Source organism: Phascolarctos cinereus, unplaced genomic scaffold (assembly GCF_003287225.1).
Source record: "Phascolarctos cinereus isolate Bilbo 61053 unplaced genomic scaffold, phaCin_HiC Scaffold_2;HRSCAF=192, whole genome shotgun sequence".
In the NCBI taxonomy this organism is placed as follows: Eukaryota; Metazoa; Chordata; class Mammalia; order Diprotodontia; family Phascolarctidae; genus Phascolarctos; species Phascolarctos cinereus.
In genome coordinates this window covers 102,914,351-102,937,713 of record NW_027555625.1, presented here as the reverse complement: position 1 = coordinate 102,937,713, position 23,363 = coordinate 102,914,351, and the positions used below count along the sequence as shown (strand labels likewise).

The 23,363-nt window shown below is 36.2% G+C and overlaps 1 protein-coding gene and 1 pseudogene across 1 annotated transcript in view; one reads left to right on the top strand and one right to left on the bottom strand.

The window, feature by feature from the left end:
* EML6 (EMAP like 6) overlaps positions 1-23,363 on the bottom strand; it is a 295,107-nt gene that overhangs the window by 219,326 nt on the left and 52,418 nt on the right.
* LOC110215078 (large ribosomal subunit protein eL32 pseudogene) lies at positions 606-6,850 on the top strand (annotated as a pseudogene).

Below are 23,363 nucleotides of genomic sequence, written 5' to 3'. Positions count from 1 at the left end.
ATTGAATTCAGTTCAACCATTCACAAGCATTTATTACATTTGAGTTTTTGTTAAAACATGGCAACTTGGCAACAGAATGAAGATAAAGGATATCAGATATTAGAATATGGTGGGGCGACAAGCTTAAGACATATGTTTCAGTTACAGATTGGGGAAAAAACTAGCAATTTATAAAATGTTTAAGTGACAAATAATACTTTATGTTGATACTTTCTACATATATTTCATATGTACTAAAATGAAATATTTAGTAGCTTCTTTAGTGTCTAACTTATTCCTCAAGTATATTAGGAGGCAGCTAGGTGGCACAGAGGATAGAGTGCTGGGCCTGATGTCAGGAAGACTCATCTTCCTGAGTTCAAATTTGGCCTCAGACACTTACTAGCTGTGTAACTCTGGGCAAGTCACTTAAACCAGTTTGTCTCGGTTTCCTCATCTTTAAAATGAGCTGAAGAAGGAAATGGCAAACCACTCCAGGTATCTTTGCCAAGAAATTCCCAATGAAGAGTTGGAAACAACTGAACAACAGCATATTAAGGGTTATGCAAATTTACAGTTTCTTCATTATTTGTTATCAATCAATTTATACAATCTTCTTGGTAGCCATGGAGTTAGCGCGAAGTAAAAGTGGCAAGAGGTGGGAGCAAGGAAACAAGATGGTGAAGAAGAGTGTTTAGGCAATAGCTGAATCACACCCACAGCTTTCTATAGTTTTAGAATTTTACCTCTATAGTGGTGGCTTATCTTAACTGCCCAAACTTATTGTCTTCTGAGAGCATTTTATCTCAAGAAATACAGGTGCAGACAAATTTTTGAAGCATAGACACAAACTAAACCTGACTTACAGAACCTCAGGAGAGAGGGTGTCCCCCAAAAGGCCACAAGAATGCCAAACCAAAGGCGACCTCAGTCAATACAACATCAAGGCCAGCTGAGGTACTCAACACACTACCAGAGGAAGATCATTACCAGCTTGAAAGATAAATTTATTCCCCAAAGCTGGGGTTGAACATGTGCAGGATTATGCCAATGACATTGTAATGACAGTAAATCACAGAAATGGGACAATCTAGGCTTTTAAGTGAAGAGGAATGAAGACAGAATGATGCTTATGAGCATCATTGCTGATGGGAGAAGGGAGAAAGGAGCCTCAGTGAATAGGAAGTTGGAATTTTAGATATCCTATTCCCTACCTGCTCCAAATAGCTGCTAACTAGAGCTAGTGCACCAATAAAGTAGTTAAGATAAACCTAGGCTGCTCTTATATCTCTCCTTCATGACCCCTGCAAGGGAAGTGAGGGTCAGGGAGAAACACAACCAGTTTCTAGCACGGTGCTTGGCAGAGTATACAGCTAATGAATATTTGTTTTATTGTACTGAATGAACAAACTGAGATGAAGGAGCTGCTTATAACTAAGAATTTGTAAGTCTAAAAAAGCCAGTATAAGAGATTCAATCCCAGTGTGGGTTAATTAGCTTAGCGTGACCCAAAAACAAAGCACCCCAAAAGCTTTATGATTATCACAAAATATACATCTGAACCAGTCTCTCTTAGTCTCTGTCTATCTCTGCTGTCTGTCTCTGTTTCTCTCTCTGTCTCTCTCTCTAAGTCCATGCCATTCAACTCAAGAAAGACTGAGCAAGAATTAGGAGGGCTCGATATAAATCCACCACTAATAGAAGAAAACTACCAAGCACACATCCTACAGCAGTGCTAGCCTCATAAATGGAAATCAGAATGTCAGTATTACTTTTCAAAGATTTTTTATAATGATTCATTATAAAAGCTAATACTTATTTTCTTCCTAGCCACAAAAAATCCTAAAAATATTGGCCTGGGTTAAGATGGATGATCAAATGATTTATCATTTCAACAATCCACCTACCAAATTGTTCCAATAAAACCAGCAGCAGCAAAATTAAAATTAGTAGTCATGTCATGTACAAGCAGGCTTACTCATATATACTCTTCTTTAGCCCAATTTCCATTAAACTAAAGCTTTTAAGCTGAACCCTTCTCTTTTTTCATGTCTTCTTTCCATATTACAGCCTGGTTGCAATTATTCTGTTGGGATATTTTATAGTCCATTTGTGGCATCTTCCCTTAAGTATTATAACTCATTTTAGAAAATGACATGATTATAGTTCACTTAATTTGTGTTTTAACCTTGAATTCACCTCTAAATCTTTAATACTATAGAAATTGTTTCCTTGCTTACTGAGAAAATTTAAATAGAAAAAAGGAATATAAAAAGAAATAAGAAATGAAGCTTTATTAACTATTTCTTAAATGGAGGTATAGACAATGACAAAGTAGCCAAAGGGGCTTGGGAGTAGAAAGTCAATTATTTTCCTCAGACAACCATCCCATCAGCAGTCCAACCATGTAGCACTAAAGCTACAAACATAATTGTACGTGATGCATTCTAAAAGCCAGATAAAATAAAAATCTGTCTGGCTTCTGAATCTCAAAATGATTTACAAGGCTTAAATATCCATTCTGGTAAATTGGTTAGGATTATGCAAGATTATAAACCGAAAATAATTTTAACCACATCTGGTCCTAATTAATCTTTAACATTTTCATGTGTTAATACTGACTTTTCAATAAATACTGTAGGATTTCAGTCAATGTTGTTAATACTGACTATTTCAGATAGAGAAGGTAAAGTTGAAAGGAAATGTCATAATCTCTACATGATTCTACCATGAACTTGCTGATATGAGTTTAAGAAAAACCTCTTCCTTGCTCCATTAATTCTTCCATTAATACTATTTACCCCTTTCTTTACAAGTATGATATATTGTCTTAATGACATCAGCCTTCTAAAGCTCTCTGAATTTTTTCAGTTGAAGTAAAAATAAAACTACAAGCCATCAATTCATTCTTATTATTGCAATTACAGAGTACAAATCACATACATTTCAGTTATTAAAGATTTAATACAAAACAGTTTTGCTCCTTTTAAATAATGCACTTACACTTCCTCTCTGTTTTTTTTCCTCTTCCCTTTGGCCCCACTGCAGGAAATGCCTATGCCCACAAATATCTCATATCTTCATTGTCAGCATCACATGAAGCAGTGGGATGAAATGCATGCAAATCATGTAAGCATCTAATGGAGATATACAGAACTGGTAGGAGAAAGACAATAGCAGAGACCTTCAGATGTCATACAACACAACCCACACTTTCAAACAGAATTGTCCAAACCTCATAGACACAAGAGAATCTATTCTGCTTTTTATAAAATGGGCCTCCCTAGGTAACTTATTTCAGTACTTAATAAACCTCAGCAATATCTAATCAAAATTTTACATGCAACAATTAAAGCCTGTTTTTCCCATGTAGGTTCTCTTGGGAATTAACCCAAAGTTTCTATGCCCTGCCACCTATTCTGAAGTCAGATGAATTTTTAAACATTTGTGCATATGAGCTGAGCAATTCAATCTTAGTCTTGAATGTACCTATGTGACATCAAATATTAGAATGAAAAGTAGAAAATCCATGAATCTGATGTTTTCAAATATCCAAACGATTGGCATCACAGAGCTAAAACATCTAAGTGGGTGATGTACTTTTTCACTGTTCCTGCTGGATATTCTGGCATCATGTAGGTAGATCCTGAATGATTCATGGAATCCTTTTCTTGTATTCCTCCCAGTACATATTTCAAAATAGTTGCTTGTTGATGCATTGAAATTTCAGAACTGGGGGTAGCTAGGTGGCACAGTAAATAGAGCTCTGGCCTTGGAATCAGGAGGACCCGAGTTCAAATCCGGCCTCAGACACTTGACACTTAACTATCTGTGTGACCCTGCGCAAGTCACTTAACCTCGATTGCCTCACCAAAAAGAGAAAAAAAATGTCAGAACTGTTCAAAAGTAAGATTCACTGAATCAGACTACTAAGCCAAATATCTTTTAGGAAAAGTCCATTTTGAAACTTATAGCAATTTATTGCGAATCTTCCTGATTATAAAATCTTCTGCTCTTTAAATGTGAAAATAATTTATTTTATGAAGAAAGTTCAGTAGAACAACTCAACATAAATACTTTCTAACAATAGAAACAGTTCTCAGAAGGAATGAGTTGCCTTGCAAAATCATGAGTTCTCCATTATTGGAAGTGTTCATGTTAGATAACCCTCTATCAAGGTTGCAGAAGAAGAGATTTCTATGTATGGGACGAAATTGAACTATATGACCTTGAAGGTCCCTTCTAACTCATAAGGGTCTATGGTTCTGTGATTCTATTACATGCAGATTGCTGAGTATAGAATAGAGATGTTGAATGACTCTATTAAGGTCACACAAAGATTCCAATTTGTGTTTCCAAAGGCTTCACTCTCACTGCCAGGTAATGCTGACTATATTAGGATCTGATTCCATAAAGAATAAGTAAGCTATAGGAAATGTATTTATTTCTTCAAGGCTATCACACAAGTTTCTACCAAAAGGCAGTCACATGTCATTTTTTCCCCCTGAATTGAATCTAAAGATAAGTGATCCATATTTGTAATGTAGAAATAAAGCATACCATTTAGCAAAATCATTCTAATTCATAAAATCCAACTAAAATATAACAAACATCACAAGCTGCTGAACACGTCAATATTAAAAAATTCACAAGGAACTAAATTCTCTCAGAAAAATCATGACATTGGTTATCTATAACATTTAAGTAAAAGAGAAATAAAAAGGTGGAAACTTTGTTGGAGGCATAATTGCCACAACAGAGAAGGTGCAAAAGTAGGTCATCAACTATAAGTCTAATGTCATATATGAATGGAAATGCAGTGAACTCAGATGAAAGATGGAATATTTTTTCAATAATTAGTTTCTAGGAAAACATTGGAACATTTTAATATACACTAAAGGTAGCAGGAATAGAATATAATGATTCCAGAATATTGGGCCATTTCATTTCCATAACTGTATTAGAGGATTGCCACATTGCATTGATAAAATGACAATCATGAGTTTTCATTTGTTCCTATAATCACTATAGTGATGAATAAGTTGCTGCTCAAAAAGTCCTATAGTATTCTCTAAATGTCAAGGCAAAGGAAAAATTTAAAGAAGGGCCCCTTGGCAGAATTTTTTTTGGGGTATTCAGAATTCCAGAATTCAAGTGTATGCTACTGTCTACAAATAGTGATGTTTTTTTTTGTAAATCACTCTGGAATCCTTGAATTACAGATTCTTCATAGAAATAAGCAATAATGATAAAATTTTTAACCAACAACAAAGAACTGAAAAGTGCCAACCTATTGCAAAAATCCAGCTTTTACTGAGCTGGATTTAAAGGCCAGTGAAATCCAAGAATATAATGGCAGCAAGGAAAATTAAGAGTCCAACAGAAGTTGATATCTGGGTATTTTCACAGAATGCTATGAGTATATATATACAGTCAGTCAGCTACATGTAAGGATGCCAGAGAAATGGTGAAAGGAGAAACCATCAAATTCCTATGATTATGCCTTTGGCATTGTTTCTACCTACCCTGGCATCATAAAATTTTCATTTGAGAGCTTTCATGCTTCATGGATAACTTAAAGATAGGGATTGCTGAGGGTTGTTTTTTGTTTTTGCTATTCATTTTGTTTGTTTCTCTTAGCTGTCCCCACCCCTAGTCATTTGTATAGGGCCATAAAAAGCAGAAATAATTGTGTACTGAATTCTGTAGACCCAAGTTTTAATTACCATATGACCAGAGGGTCCTTCACACTTTGCTATAGCTCATATTGAGTTAATGTGCACACAAAACCATGGAATATATTTATAGGCTGTATTTTTCATTCTCAATGTATCAATTTACCTGTGGTCTCATTGTTTGGGGTACTCTCTCTGACAGTGAATATAATAACCCACCCATGTGTTCACATTTTGTATGCTGCTTGTCCACATCCTTCCATAAATCTTCTATAGGAATGGGGGCAGGAGGAAGGTGGAGAGGGAAGAAGGCAGAATTCTGGAAGCTTATCTTTTAATATTAATATTACATGTATAATGACTGCTATAACATTATACATCAATCTTGCTATAGAACCAGCCTGCTTCTTTTTTTGGTCATATATTTCTGAGATACTTTTTGTCTGAGTTATTTCAAACAGCTCACTATTTGTAATAAGAGGCAGCTTGTTTATGCCCAATGTTACCCTTTTGATCAACACAAATTTTGATTCTTTGGACATTATGGTATTCCATAATTCATAAACATATAGCAACCACTGGAAGAATTACTGAGTTTTGTGTTAGGGATAGCTTGAGATGGTTGAAAAAATTGCATAAATACCCAAATGCAATCCAGTCTTCTATATTGTCTTATTCAGTTCTGAGTCCTGCAGTGCCTGTCAAAAGGTATATGTAGGTCTTTCCTTCTCTCTCTCTCTTTTTGTCAGTGCTTTCTGTGGAGGGTCCACTATCTCTTTGCTGCTCCATACCTGCCCTCACACCCCTTGTAAAGCCTAAAATCATCAAGAAAAGGACCACAAAATTCATCCAGCACCAAGACAGATGTGTCAAGATCAAGAGAAATCAGCGTAAACCAAGAGGCATTGACAATAGGGTGTGAAGACGATTCAAGCGCCAGATTTTGATGCCTAGTGTTGGTTATGGAAGCAATAAGAGGACAAAACACATGTTAGTTACCAAGTGGATTCAGGCAGTTTTTGCTGCACAGGGTCAAAGAGTTGGAAGTGCTCCTGATATGCAACAAATCTTACCATGCTAAGATTGCTCACAATGTGTCTTCTAAGAATTGGAAAGTCATTGTTGAGAGAGTAGCTCAGCTAGCCATCAAGATCAACAATCCAGATGCTAGACTGAGGAGTGAAGAAAATGAGTAAAAAGCTTTGCACATTTTTATTTGTGTTAAATAAACCCTCAAACTACTACCAAAAAAAAGGGTATATGTACCTGATTCCAGAGGACTAATGATGAAACATGCTGCCCACCTCCAAACAAAGACGTGATAGACTCAAAGTGCAGAATGACACATACATTTTCAGACACAGCCAACACAGGAATTTGTTTTACTTGACCATGCATATTGATTACAAGTAGTTTGTTTTTCTTTTTTTAATTTGAGGAATAGGAGATAGAAGGGAGGAGTAGTACTGATAGAATTGTCAAAAAGAAATAAAAGATGGTGACTGAAGCATTTTTAAATGTACAAAACAAAATAAAAGGATAGCCAGAAGAAAATAAGCAAATAGGACAGTTTTGAAATTTGCATGTTTAATTTATTATATTTTTAAAAGAAAAAGCAAGCTATATGCAATAGAGACTCACAGTTTCCTATACAATCCTTTTCCTATTTTACTTGGTAGCACGGCAATGCTCATTTTATTTGGAATTTGTAAAGTCTGGAATAAAAAAAAAAAGACAGCTCAACTGCCAGTACCTTCTATAAGAAGCCTTTCCTGATCCTGCTAGCTATTAGCGCACTCCCTCTGAAAACCCCCTTGTATTCTCTATATATTTATTATGTATATATTTACATACGTTCATGTTGTCTTCTATGTTAAAATGCAGATTCCTTGAGGGTGTGGCCTGTTTTACTTTTGCCTTTGTATCCCCAGCACTTACCACAACGCCTTGGCGCACAGTAAGGCCTTGTCAAATGCTTATTGGGTGATTAAACAGCACAGTTCATTGGAGCCAATGCTGCTTCCAGGTATATCTGCCAATCAATGTCACTATGTAGCTGAGCCACAACTGATGACTGATACAAGTTATAGTTCAAGTCATTATTTGCCCAGGAGCACAATCTTATCATTACTTCTGAAAGCAATCTGCAGCCCAGGATACCTTGTTTTAAAATACAAAGTAAATAAATTTCTTTAAAGATGAACCAAGAAGCTAAAATGCAAATCGATCTATTCCCACAGTGACTATTTCTCCTCTATAAAATATGCTAAAACTTTCTGGTTTGGCAAAAGCCCAGAACACAAAGTTCCATTGTTTCCATGGGTCATGTAGACTTTCAGCTGTTATTACTCCTTTGTTCACCCAACAAGCATTTCAATAAGACTTAGATATAAACTCTTTTAGCCCCATGGCTGAGTGTTATCACAGCATAAACCATTCCAGAATATCTTTAGTGGCAAAATATGGAAGAGACTATCATTTTATGAATAATTACCACCTTACTTCTCTATTGGAGATTCCACATGGTCCTGATTAGCAGCTGAGAGGAGATAATTCAATCTTCAATGCAAATTTCTCTCTGTCTCTGTCTCTGTGTGTGTGTCTTTCTTTTTCTCTTTCTCTCTCTCTCTCTCTCTCTCTCTCTCTCTCTCTCTCTCTCTCTCTCTCTCTCTCTCTCTCTGTGTGTTTCTCTTTCTTTCTCCGTCTCTCCTTCTCTTTTGCCAGTTGGTTCACCTTTCATTCATTCTCCATTTGAAAAGGTAATAACAATCAAACTATCAAAGTAGAAATGCAGGCAATTTTCCTGCTTGTTTTACAGACCTTTACACCCTTCAAAAGTCTGTTTGAAGGTATCTACATAATACTAGCAACATACCTGTCACTCCTACCACTACCATCTCTAAACTGCCAACTGAATTTGCCTTAAAGAAGTTAGTCTGAGAACATATTTCATGCTGCTTGCCCCAGCTAAACATTTTTTAAAAAAAACATTCTCTGGGTAAGAAACATGCTAGTTACAGCTCTGAAGATTTTATATGAGAAGACCAAAGAAAGTGTCAAAAGAGCTTGTAGAATGGAGATATAGGTATGGTTAGGACCCTTTGAAATCGATACATATGAAGAAAAACTGTATTTAAGCATGGGGAGTGAAAATAGGGGAAACAAGATATAAACAAGAGAAGTTAAGAATTAAGCTAATCAAAGCCCAAAGCAGGGAAAGGGCAATTTAGAAGTGAACAGGGGAGAGACTTCTGAGGACCACAGACAATAAGAGGCCGATCAGGGTAGTAGCCTGGTATGCCAGCTGACCTGAGCCCCTAAGTAGCTGGTCATGGATATAAATAGAAAGAGCTTCATCTCTTCATATTTCATAGAGAGTTCTAAAATGACTGAAAGTTGCCTAGTGGATAATTAAGTGGTCAAAGCATATAAAAGAATAGCTCTCAAAAGAATAATCACATACTATACAGAACTAATGGGAAAGATTATTCCAAATCCCCAATAAGAGAAATGTAAATCAAAAGAACTCTAGGGTTTCACTTCACACCCAGCAAATTAGCAAAGATGACAAAAGATGGAAATAGTCAAAATTGGAGGAGTTATATGGAGATGGGCACTCTAACAACACTGTTGACAGAACTATCAATTGGTCTAACCATTCTAGAAGCAATTCAAAATTTTCCTCAAAAAGTAAATTAAATGTCCACACCCTTTGACCCAGAAATCCCACTGCTAGACATACACACACACTCACAAACACACATACACACACACACACACACACACACACACACACACACACACACACACACACCCCAAAGACAGGTAGAAAGGTCTCACATACAGAAAAATATTAATAGTAGCATTTTTTGCATTAGCAAAGAACCAGAAACAAAATACATGCCCACTAATGAGGAAATGCCTAAACAAATTATGGCATATGAATGTAATGGAACATTGCTGTGTTATAAGAAAGATGAATATAAAAAAATAAAGAAGCATGGAAAAGCTTATATGGACTGATGCAAAACAAAATAAAAATAACCAAGAAAATTATGTACAATGACTACAATAATGTTAAGGGAAAGAATAAAAAAAAAAAGAAACTTAAGGCTATATAAGTATAATGAACAAATTTACCCCCAAAAAGAGATGATAAAATATATTTCTTCTTTGCAGAGAGAGGGAACTATGAGGATGGAACACTGCATCTTTTATCAGACTCTGATGCTAGTATAGCTGAGCTGTTTTTTTTTCTTTTAAAAAATTCTTGTAGTAAAGGATGGCTCTTCCGATAGGACTGAGTGGGAAGAGGACATATTTGAAAAAGAACATAATACAAAAATGAAAGATCAATAAAAATTAAAAATTAACCAATTAATAGGAGGTAAAGCTGTATGAGATTAGGAAAGGGGGATTAGATGTGACAAAATTCTATATTCTGTATTCCTGGGGAGCCAAACAAGAGAATGAGTCAGACTTGAATTGAGTTGGACTCTATCACAATACAATATATTTGTAATTTCCATACTATGTAAGTGTGTAGCTTATAGAATGCATGCTTGCTGTCTGAAAACTAATCTAATTAAGCTTGGAGAGGCTCATCAGTAGGTTGGCCATAATAACAAGAGCTAACATTTACACCATGCTCTAAGGTTTGCAGTGTGCTTTATACACATTCTCTTTTGGTGACTTGCCCAGAGTCACACAGCTAGTTAGAGTGTGAAGCAAGATTCAGACTCAGGTCTTCTGCACTCCAAGTCCAATGCTCTATCCAGTACACCCCCTAGCTACCCTAAAGTGATGAATTATTGAGACATAGCAACTCTCAAAGACCATCAACTAAGGTATTGTGATTGACACCAGTGGAGGGAATGCCCATACTGATACAATTACAGATCCTTTAAAATATTAACGTTTATAGCTTAGACACTCTACCCCCCACCAAATATTATCACACTACTGTAATTTCTTCACACTACTGTAATTTCTTTTATTATACAAGGCTAGGTGCGACATTGCTGGGGAAAGGAAATGGAAGAAGCTATCACTGTCCTCTCTGGGTATTATTAGCATACTCTCATAATTTACCAGAACTCTTTCTTGGAACCAATGGGTAAGGAGAGATCAGTTATCTGCTATAAATTGGAATAAATACAAAGAATCAGCAGAACTCTCCAAAGTCATAGAAGAGGAATCATAGAGCTAGGTCCAGGTGGTAGCAGCAGTAATCTAGTTAGTGTTGGACTCTCGACCTCTGTGACTCCTAGAGTCAGGTCTCATGGATGAGGTCAAACTAGGAAATTATTGTAGCCTAGAAAAGTGCCTCCAGAAAGTCTAGGGAACAGAAAGTGATAACTAAGACAGAGAGCAGACCTATATTTGTTAGTCTGTGCCAATGGGCTGTAGACAGGAATATGGGACAAGGCCTGAGTCACATCTAACAGTTGCTATATTATAAACTAATGGAAAGAAATTGCTTGTAGCCTATCAATTTATTTTTAAAATATCCAAAGGAATATTATATAATGTAAAAGTAAATATATTCTAGTGGCTAGTGAATGTAACTGTATCTTAGCATAGTACAAAAATGAAAGAGGCAGTAAAGTATACTGAAAATAGCACAGTATGATTTTTTTAAAAACAGCCTTCACTGACTTTGGAGTCTAATGTTGGCTGTTACTATCCACCCCTTAAGAATAAGTCTGCATGTTGTCAGGTGCATGGGATTTTTCATCCCTTTCTCTGATGCCTGTCACTTTGGAAACATTAGGTGCCAGCTCTGACAGACACACTGAAGTAAAAACGGTTGTCCTCTACTGCAGTCTTCCTACGTAGAATTGTGCCAAGATCTCCTGACATAATGGCTAATTCATCAAGGACTCCTGACAGCCCAGCTGATTGTATATGCCTGTCAGATTGGCTCATTTCAGTCTTTGCTAGTTTATTTGTATATTTCTCTCTAATTCTGACATGACAACCAGTTCATCTGTATACTGCTGTCCCACTAATTGAGATATCTTTTCCAATCTTTTGGATAGCCTGGTTCTTGATTACCTGGTTTTTGGCTTAGATTACAGCTGAAACCTACATAGCCAAACCTTAAGCAAGTATAAAGTTATTTATATCTTGGATAGGAAATGAAAGCTGTCTCTTGCTATTTCTATAAAGACAACAGCTAAGAATCTTATAGAAGGCAACAGTGAAGAAATAAACTAGTTCTTTGCTAATGCTATCCCACTATTTTGTTTTATTTTATATTATTTTACTTTATTTTTTGGAGACTAGACCTCCCTATCTCACCTGGGCTGGAGGTACAACCTGCAGGACTCATGGTTCTGATCCTACTACTGATTACCATGGAAGCTTTAACTTCCTCTTGGTGACCTGGGCACTCACCATGTTGGTGACCTAGTACAGATAACCAATCAGCATGACCCTACCACAACTCAGAACTCAAGTGATCAAGCAACTTCAGCCTCCCCACCAGCAGGATTAATGCCTATGCTAACATTTCCAACTTCATCTCGTTCTTTTAAAATAGATCAGCAACCATACCATATGTATTATATTCGTGGCCTTCTTTTGGTATTATGTAGAAATAGACAGGAGGACGCGAGGTGGCTCAGTGAATAGAGTGCTGGTCTGGAGTCAGGAAGACCTGAGTTCAAATCTGGCTTCAGACACTTGCTAGCTGTTTGACCCTGGGCAAGTCACTTAATCTCTGTTTGCATTAATCACTGGAGAAGGAAATGGCAAAACATTCCAAGATCTTTGCCAAGAAAACGCCGTGAACAGTATGGCCCACAAGGTCACAAAAAGTTGGACTGACCGAAAAACAACAATTTCTACATAGCATTAGCAAAATGCATATTTTGTTTCAAAGATTATTATATTCCATAAAATGAAAGGAAAAAAAGTCAAATCTTTCTAAGGTAAATGAATGGTTTTATGGAGGAAATCAACCTGCCATAGAATCATAAAAGGAACCCTAGAGATCATTCATCCAATGCCCTTACTTAATAGATGAAGACATTTATGCACCTTCTTGGTGACAAAACCAGGACTAGAACCCAGGTTCTCTGACCCCTTGTTTCAGTGTACTTTCTATAATATAGAGTGTCCCAAAAGTCTTAGTGTGATTTTAAGTTATCTATCTTTAAAGCTTTAATAGCTTAAAACCACATTAAGACTTTGGGGATACACTGTATAGTTCTTCCTACAAAGCTAGGTAAAAAAGAAAAAAATTGATTTGGTGGTCTTATCTCTCTGAGCCATAAATACATAAAGAAGCTTTGGGGGGGTACAAATTTGAGGAAGTGGTATTGAAGCTCTTTGGGAGTCATTATGTAATCCAAGTCACAAAATCATGTTGTAGAATAAGTTACAAATATTGGTTAATATTATTCTGAAAAGATGTGTCTAGTGAAGAGCTCTGTTTCAAAGCTGTTCTGTTCAACACGTTTTATCAGTGACTTGGAAAAAGGCTTAGATGGCATGTTTATCAAATTCACAGTTGACATGAAGTCAGAAGGAATGGCACATTTCAGAAATGACAGGTTAAAAAAAAGATCAAAAAAGATCTCAAGAGGCTAGAATTTTGGCTTAAATCCAATAACAGAACTTTCAGTATGGATAAATGTTAAGTGCTACACTTGGGATAAAAAATAAATTTACCTGCATGAGTACAACAGTGCAAGGATGGTATGGATAGATTGTGAAAAAAAAAAGTCCTAAGAGCTTTAATGATTTAGATTCATGGGAAAACAAACTATGTGGGCAACAAATTTAATGAGTCGATAGTGTTACATGACAATCCAAAAAGCCAAAATGATAGGCCACATTAATAGAAATACAATACCCACGAAGAGGTAGGTGAGAGTTTTGTTGTATTCTTTCCTGGTGAAACCACAACTAGACAGTATGTTAAGCTGTGGATATCACATTTTTGGGGCAGGCCCTCAAAATATAGAACGCATCCAGAGAAGGATAAATAAAACAAGGGAAGTAGAAAGAAGTGAGAAAGTTTAGCTTGGAAAAGCATGGCTTGAATATGGCTAGAAAGTCACTTAGAGACCTGGATAAGGCCAAGATAAGCCAAATGTTCACCTATCAGAGCCCGGGGCCCCTGAATGGTTCCTATAAGAGGGGGTTGGAAAAAATAGCCCCAGTTAAGACAGTGTGGTATGGAAATGTAACTGAGAAGCTTTGTAGCTTCAACAGCTCCCTATCAAGGCAGCTTCTTTCAGACTTGTCTATCAGGTTATCTACATCTGAGAATTTATGATTCACTGTATTTCCTCAGAATTATACACATCTAAGCATAATCAGAAAACTTAGAATCTTTGACTATTAAAAAAACTTGCTGAGACATGAATTCTAAAGCTCTGCAAAGCCACATGATCATTACTCAGACACCAATCCTATGCAGATGTCTTTCAAATAGAATTAAAAATTTTTTTCCAACATCTTTGTAAGTGTAAAAAATATTTACATTGTCACCATCCTTACAACTTTTCATTTCCCTTAGTTGCTGTAGTAGGTGAATAATAAGCCATTCAAAAAATACGTTTCATTGAACTGAAATGCACATAGCACATAATACAGCAGAACAATCCACATATGATGTAGTTTTCTAGAAAGTCAGATAGTAGTTATAATTTGTTTTTACTCCCAACTTTAGAAATAATAAATGCTACCAAGTCTTGATAACATTTAAACATTTGAAATAACTGACATTTTTATAATATTTTAAAGTTTATAAAATGCTTTATATGCATTAATTGCACCTAGAAAATATATATCACTATATAATAAGAAAACTGGAAAAGGTATACCTATAGAATCTCCATAAGAATTTAATTTTGGTTTAGCTACAGATTTACTTTATTGCACATCATATCACACATATTAGGGATTGTCAAACTGCCATGTTAATGTTAAATTATGTTGTACTGTACCAGTTAACATTCTGTTATGACAACACTGTCAAGAGGATATTCAGAAGGCTTCCAGGAAATGGAAGACAGCAAATATGTTCCACAATGATCTACCTGAGTGCCCTCTGCTCAAGGACAAAATAACTTTAACAAAATGATAAAAATGAAGGCCATTAGGAATGTTTTCTCCCTGCCATGATATAAAGGGGGACTATATTACTAGGGTATCATCTAATAACCTAAATTGTGATTTTTAGCTACTATCCTACTAAAAAAGACATGTTTATAATCACCATAACACTAAGGATTTAGCTCTTTTGTCTGTGGTATTGATGAGATATAGCAGAAATAAAGTAATGTAAATGTAGTCTTCACTTCCTAAAAGTTCACAATCTAAGGTAATACTTAAGCATGATATGAGCATGATAAAATAAAAGTAATAGAGCAATACATAATTAGATCGACAAAATATATCCTAAATTTCTTAAATACAAATTTTTTAGATACAAAGCAGTCAGTGGGTATTTTTTGAATACCAACTCAGTGCTAGTGAAAGACACAGGCACTATGAGGAATATAAAATAAGTATAAGGCATAGCGTCTTCTCAAAAGAAGTTTATAGTGCAGCTGGAGGAAAAAGATTAAAACACAGTAATTAAAGAAGTATATAAAATAGTATATAATTAAGCACTATTATGTAGCAAAGACTACAGGGTAAGTACAGTTCCTGACCTGACCTACTCTGAGCTCTCTAGTTCATCTTGAATAGCTTGAGGCTGGTTAATGTAGACTCTTAAGGAATTGTCAAAAGCTTGATTTTCCACCTTTATGAACTTCTTTTTTTTCCCTTGACCTTCCTTCACCTAACTGCTGATTCATAGCTTGAGTTTCAAAGTAAAATGTTCCTTCTGTCTTCTGAGAAACTGAATCGACAAATCTGTAATCCTCTCTCTTTCTTAGCTCTAAACCCCTAGCCAGATATAGTACTTCTGGCAAAACATCGCAGTGCTTCATCATATCTCTTGGTTCTCTGAGGATGTTTCCCAATCAATAACCTCCTCCCAACTAAATTCTGAACAAGTACACCCAGATTAGCAAATGTCATGTTTAAAATAACACCACCACCACCAATATTAATAGCAGCATGTATATAACACTTTAAGATTTGCAAAGCTCTTAACCTATGTTATATCATTTGATCTTCATAATAACCCAGGAAGATAGGTGCTATTATTATCACCATTTTACAGATGAGGAAACTTGGATTGAGAAATGTGAAATGACTTGCCAAGGGTCACACATCTTGTAAGTGTCTGAGACAGTATTGGAACTAAGTTCTTTTTGACTCCAAGTCCATTATACCATTTAGCTGCCTATAACATGGGTTATAATGACAAAGTAAACATTTCAAATTAAGAAAGGTAAACACATTTTCACCTATTCCCAGAAAAAAAGGAATTGGGCTCTCATATAGGAGCCTGACTCTGAAGGATTGTGTATGTCTATAATAAGGGGCTAGACAAGTTTCAGCAACACAGCATGTCTCAATACATCTCTTGCCTGAACAGTCTAAATAGCCACATTCCCAGACAGCTCTGGTTCCCTGCAAAGGCTGCCTCTACCCAAATTTCCACTCTCCCAGACATATGTGGCTTCTTCTGGTCTCCCATTCTCCAACTCATACATCTTCTACATATTTTTTCAGGGACTGGGTTCCTCTTCAAGTCCGATTTTGCCTGGACTGACTTGTGGGTGTATTGCCTATTATTGTTTGTCCCATCTAGTGGACCGCTTTTTGATACATTCAGGGGACCTGATCCTACCTCATATAGGCAACTTTACAGTCTAATTCTTTGTTATTACTCTCTTTTATGTGATAAGAAAATTAGTTCTGTGAAGCATCAAGTCATCCTGAGGGAGAAATATGAGGTAGCATGTGCCAGTCAAGTTAAACCACCACTTTGACCACTATCTCCCCTCAGACTCTGAAGGGGACAGCCTATGCCCTTGAGCCCAAGATCCCTGAGAACAATGACATTAAATAAGAGGTATTAACATCCACTTTGCTGCAGCATCAGAAGGATTGTGAGACTTTTCCATCTGATTTAGAGCTGCAATCTTCCATATGTGTTGTCTCCCCCATCAGAACATGACCTACTTAGGAAATGGGACTGTCTTAGTATTATTAGTATTATGTATCCTCAGCACTTAGCATGGTGCTTTGCATGTAGAAAGTGCTTAATAAATGTCTTATTAATTCATTCATTAGGTTCTGGGATTTCAAGGCCTCATTCCTTCACAAATAGTATTGAGCCACCTACAATTCAGGAAGTCAACACTTAAAATCAGTTCAATTTATACAAAAAATAAATTATTACCATATTACTATGGATAGCTTCCACCATTTACATTTGCCCAAAAGCTGAATGATCATACATAATTAGGTATTTTCAATTTTTTTCTAATGCTGAGACAGTTTAGTTTTGAAGTGCAATCTTCTTTCTTGCCAATTTATTAGATTTTAAAGAAGAGACATTGCTAAGAGAATGTGTGTTTGGCTTGGATCAATAAAGACCTGTGTTCAAATCTCAACTTTTACATTTAGACACGATGGTAAAATCACTTAAGCTGTCTGTGACCAAGAAATCTCTATAGAATTTATCTGATCAGTCGCAGAGATGAGATTTCTCTAATGGAGAGCATTCCCCATGATAATAAAATCATAGATCCTTTATATGTCAGATTTTCAAAGAAAATGTGTTGGAGGGCATGAAAAAAAGTTTGGGGTTTTTTTTAAGAGAAAAATAAAATCTCCCAGCAAAAATATCAGATACTGTTCACTTCACCTATATATGTTGTAGCAATTCCTTGGTTATCAAATGTCAGAAGCCCCAAAAGATAAAAATTGATTAGAAATGTTAATGGAAACACATATTGATAAATTTATTCTAAAATAAATAATTCTGCAAATAGAATAGGTTAAGTGGGAGTTCATGTCACAGGAAAATCATCTAGAGAATAACATATGCAAGGTAGAAAGATTCAAAATATTCAACAAACATTTATTAAATGCTTATGACATACAATGCACCATGCTATGTGCCGTGGAAGATGAATGTAACTTCTATCCCAAGGCCATTGGTATGAGACTGTCTCCTTATTGGTGGAGATGAAGGCCTCCTGTGTGTGGGGTGGGGCAGGGCACAGGGGGTGAGAGGCTAGGACTTCAGTTCTCTGTCAGTATCCTACTAGTCCTGTTCAGGACCTCTTCAGGTGGAATTCCCTTCTTTGGGGATTCATCAAGCTTCACATCTTCTGGTCACTTGGGCTATTCCTGGCTTCTAGTTCTGAGAGAGAAGATGGAATGTTCTCCTTCCTTCACTTTGACCACTTACCTCCATGGCTTCCTTTAAGTCCCAACTAAAAGCCCACCTCCTACAAGAAGCCTTCCCCAACCCTTCTTAATTCTATTGCCTTCCTTCTGTTAATTGTTTTCTATTTATCCTGTACACAGTTTGCCTTGTATATATTTGTTTGCCTGTTGTCTCCCCGTTAGACTGTAAGCTCCTTGAGGGCAAGGACTGTTTTTTGCTTCTTTTTGTAATCCCAGCACTGAGTATGTATAGTGTCTGGCACATACTAGGAACTTAAATGTTTATTGAATTGAATTGAAGAGGCCCACTTCACTTCCGGTTACCAAAGGAAAAGACTTTGGGAAGACATGAGAGGAGCAGGTTGTCTCTATCATGTCCACTTATCCAGCTTGCTACTCTAGAGACTTCAGGAAGTTTTCCTCATTAGATCAAGGACACTCTCTTGGTTAAGCTATCTCACTCCCAGTGGTAAAATTAATACAGTGTGGCACTTGTCCTTAAGAGGTTCACAATCTAGGGGAGAAACATTAGCTCCTAAAAAGCTTATTTAGTGAAACAAAAGGCTTTGCAACATTCACAATTATGTTAAGATGGTGGATGTTCTTAAAACCAAGTTCAATTATCCAGCTCTTATTAAATTTTTACAGATTTAGGCCCTGTTTCATTCTCTTCTCTCTGGAAATGAAGGATCTTACTATATAGGCAGTCAGCTCCCAAGTGCTAATGTTAGCATAACCTTAAGATTATATTAACCAGGCTCAGATTCTTATAATCTAGCCATGGGCTCAGATTCTTACAAACTAGCCAATAGCTCACTAATGTTCAGACTCCTTAAGAGTCTGCCCAATATGGCGGATGTTCTAATAAACCTTGCCTTTGGCTGGGGAAAAAAAGATTACATGAACCAGAGGCAGCTAGGTGGTGCAGTGGATAGAGCACTGGTCCTGGAGTCAGGAGGACCTGAGTTTCAAATCTGACCTCAGACACATAACACTCACTAGCTGTGTGACTCTGGGCAAGTCACTTAACCCCAATTGCCTCACCAAAAAAAAAAAAAGATTACATGAAACAAAGAGTCTAAATGCAAACAGAATTTCATTCTGACATATTCTGACCTTTAGACATTCCACATAAAAGCAGACTGTTCCAAAAGTTGCATAAAGAGTTGAGAGAATGGATTCTGGATGACTTTACAAATATTGAGTAATTATTATGTGAGCATTCCCCTTTTTTTCTTGTTAATCTGATCTTATTCAATATGCATATGCTTTAGCTGGTATTAATCAAAATGAGCAACTATAAAAGATAGCTTAGTATAATGACTATCAAGCTAGCCTAGAAACCAAGAAGACCTCAGTTGAGGTCCCTCCTGTGACACATATGGGCTGTGTGACCTTGGACAAATTACTTACTCTGTCAGTGCTCTAAGCAACTCTCTAAGCATATAAGTTACAGAAAATGTACCAACCTACATTGGTAGAGGCAGCTTTCTCATGTGGGAGTTTCTGTTACCAATACAACTACGGGTTGGGTTCTTATTCCTAATACTTCCATTATGTTCATTTTGTGCCAACTTGTCATATTAGAGAATTAAAAGGAATTGTATTTCCATGCAATTGTAATCATATTTCCTCTGGTTAAACTATAAACTCTTTTGAGGGACTGTCATTTTCATCTTAATGTACTCAGTGCTTGACACATATTAGATCCTTAATAAACATTTGTTGAATTGGATTATTTTTAAACAGATATCCACAGTACTCATATAACCACCACCCACAGCCTCCCTACAATACTGATCCCTTTCTGCTGTTCTCTTTATCACTCGGCTAAAACAACATAAGCATTTGTCTATACTGTGGAATAGCTAGGGATCCTCACTAAAAATTGCTTTTCATTAAAACAAATCAACAGGAAATAGGAAGTCAAAGCAAAAGGGGAAGATGAGAGTCAGAAGCCTCCCAAATTTGAGATCCTATAAAGTCCTCTTAACAAAAAACTGCAGAAATACTGAAAAGAAACAAATCCTCTAGAAAAGGGAGTCAAATTAAAACAGATACAATTTCAGATTTTGTGGCATAAGAGAAGAAATGACAAAAAAATTATGGAATTTCCAATTTTAGAAAGGATTCTGGGAAGATCGTGGAATAAGACAGGAAATTACCTGGCTTTCCCAAATTCCCCCACAAATAATTCAAAATAATGTCTCAAAGTGAACTTTAGAGTGGTAGGAATAATTAAAAATCAGGATAAAGCAGTTGTCCAATTTGGGAGAATGTAGGGAAAGACCTGACCTCCCAGAGTAGCAGTCTGGCCTAACTGAAGAACCTGGGCAGATACCACCAAATCAACAAACAACAAGCCCTGGGCACAGCTGGGTTGGCAGCAGCCTCAGCTTCAGGAACTTCCACCCCACAAATAGTAAGGGGGTCAGGTGGCTGATCAGGGGAAGATTGCAGGGCCCTCTGCTGTGGCTGGATGTGGGGCCCAGTTGCACTGACCAGACACAGTCCCTGGCTGTGGCTGTGGCTGAGGAGGAGTGGATACACACTGGTGAGTATGGTTGCAGAGGGGTGGGAGGCCTGCTGGCTGTGGTCACTTACAAGAGAGCAGAATCCCTGGTTTTGGTACCAGGGGTGAGCTGAAGCTTGCAGCTGTGGGAGAGACTGCAGAGAGTAAAAGTGTTTGTAATGACAACATTGTTGGGGGCCCTGCTCGTGGCTCAGGGGTGGAGAGTGGAGGCCCCCAAAGAGAGCTCAGAAAATAACAGCAGGAAAAACTAGAAGTTTGAGACATTATCCCCTCCCCACCCTTCACACACACACACACACACACACACACACACACACACACTCACCCCTTGGGATTTTAACATAAAGTTAAAAATCAAGAAATAAACTACTTAAAAAACTGAGTATGTGGAAGGGAAAGAATCCAACCACATATAGCTACTATAGTAATAGAGAAAATCTGAGCTCAAACTCAGAAGAAAACAATGGAGTCAAAATAGCTACTTCTACTTTAACGAAAAATGTAAAATGGTCACAAGCCCAAAAAGAGTTCTTAGAATAGCTTTAAAAGGACTTTAAAGATCAAATAAGAGAGGCTGAGGAAAAATTAGGGGAAAAAATGAGTAATTCAAGAAAACCAAGAAAATTATGGACAGAAAGGCAACCAATTAGAAAAAGAGATCCAAAAACTTACAGAAGAAAATAACTCCTTGGGAATTAGAATTGATCAAGGGGAAGCTAATAATTTCATAAGACACCAAGAAATAATAAATCAAAATAAAAAGATTGAAAAAATAGAAGAGAATGTGAAATATCTCATTAGAAAAACAAATGGCCTGGAAGATAGATTGAGGAGAAATAATATAAGAATTGTTGGACTACTCAAAAGTATGATCAAAAAAATAGTCTAGATAATATAATTCAAAAAATTATCAAGGAAAAATGCCCTGAAGTTTTAGAACTAGAGAGTAAAATTGAAATTGAAGAAATCCATTAATCACAACCTGAAAGAGATCCCAAGATGAAAACTCACAGGAACATTAGAGTTAAGTTTTGAAATTCCCCAATCTAGGAGAAAATACTACAAGCAACTAGAAAGAAAAAATTTAAATACTGTGGCGCTACAGTCAGGATAATACAAAATTTAGTGGTTTCTACATTAAAAGACTAAAGGGCATGGAACATGATATTCCAAAGAGCCAAGGACCTGGGTTTGCAACCAAGAATGACTTACCCAGCAAAGCTGAGTTTAATCCTGCATGGGAAAAAAAATGGATATTTAATTAATTAAATGACTTTCAGTCATTTGTGAGGAAAAGAAAAGAACTGAATGGAAAATCTGATCTACAAGAACCAGGAGAAACATAAGAAAGTAAACATGAAAGATGAATTATAAGGAATCTAATAAGGTCAAACTGTTTATTCTTATATAGGAAAATGTTATCTGTAACTCTTAAGAATGTTATTATTACTGGCGTAGTTTGAAAAAGCATACATAGATAGATGGCTTGAGAATGAATTGAGCATGTTGGGATAACCCTAAAAAATAAAATTGGGTTGGGAGAGGTAAAATGGAACAATTATCTCATACAAATGAGGTGTGATTGGGAGAACTGTTACAGTAGAGTTCAGGAGGGGGTGGACAGCTAGTAGTGCTAGAACTTTTTTTCTCATCAGAACTGGGTTAAAGAGGGAAAAACATACATTTAGAAGGGTATAAAAGTCTTCTTAATTTTCAGATAAATAGGAGGTCAAGAGGATAGGCTAAGGGAGGGACTTTTAGAAGGGTACACAGATTAAAAAATAAGAGGGCAAGGGAAAGAGATAAGAAAGGGACTCAGAAGGATTTGCAGATCAAGAAATAGGAGGGTAAGGGGAGAGCATAAGAGAGGAACTCTTAAAATTATGAGTAGAGTAAGGAGAACAAGGGGAGAGGATAAGGGAGGGATTCTTAGAAGGGGTACAGATTAGAGAGGCAATGGTAAGAAGTAAATTAGATATCTGAAGAGAGATAAGGTAAAAAGAGAGGGAGAGAAGGATAAACAGTGAAGAAAAAAAGGATGGAGAGAAATATGCAACTACTAATTATAACTCTGAATGTGAATGGAATGAATTTACTCATATAACAGAAATTGATAACAAAATGAATCAAAATCCAGAATCCAACAATATTTTTTTTACAACAAATACATTTAAAAATAAGGGATACATATAGAGTAAAAATAAAGAACTGGAGTAGAATTTATTATGCAGCTGATGCAAAAAAAAAATCAGGGGTAGCAATCATGATCTCAAACAAAGTTAAAGCTAACATAGGTTTAATTAAAAGAGGTAAACAGAGAAATTACATTGTGATAAAAGGTACCACAGACAATGAAGCAAAATCAACAGCAAACCTGTATGCACCAAATGCTGTCATCCAAATTTTTAAAGGAAAAGCTAAATGAATTACAGGTGGAAATAGAAAGCAAAACTGTAATAGTGGTGGACTTCAATTTTCTCCTTTTAGAACTAGATAAATCTAAGCAAAAATAAATAAGAAAGAAGTCAAGGAGATGAATAGACTCTCAGATAAGCTAGATATGATAGCTATTTGGAGAGAATTGAATGGGAATAGAAAGGAATATGTCTTTTTCTCAGTAGTACATGGTATCTTTACAAAAATTGACCATATATTAGGGCATAAAAACTTTACAGTTAAATGCAGAAAAGTAGAAATATTAAATGCATCCTTTACAGATCATAATGCAATAAAAATTATATTTAATAAGGGACTATGGCACCATAGATTAAAAATTAACTGGAGACTAAATAACTAATCTTAAAAATGAATGGGTTAAAGAACAAGTCATAGAAACAATAAATAATTTTATTAAAGAGAATGCT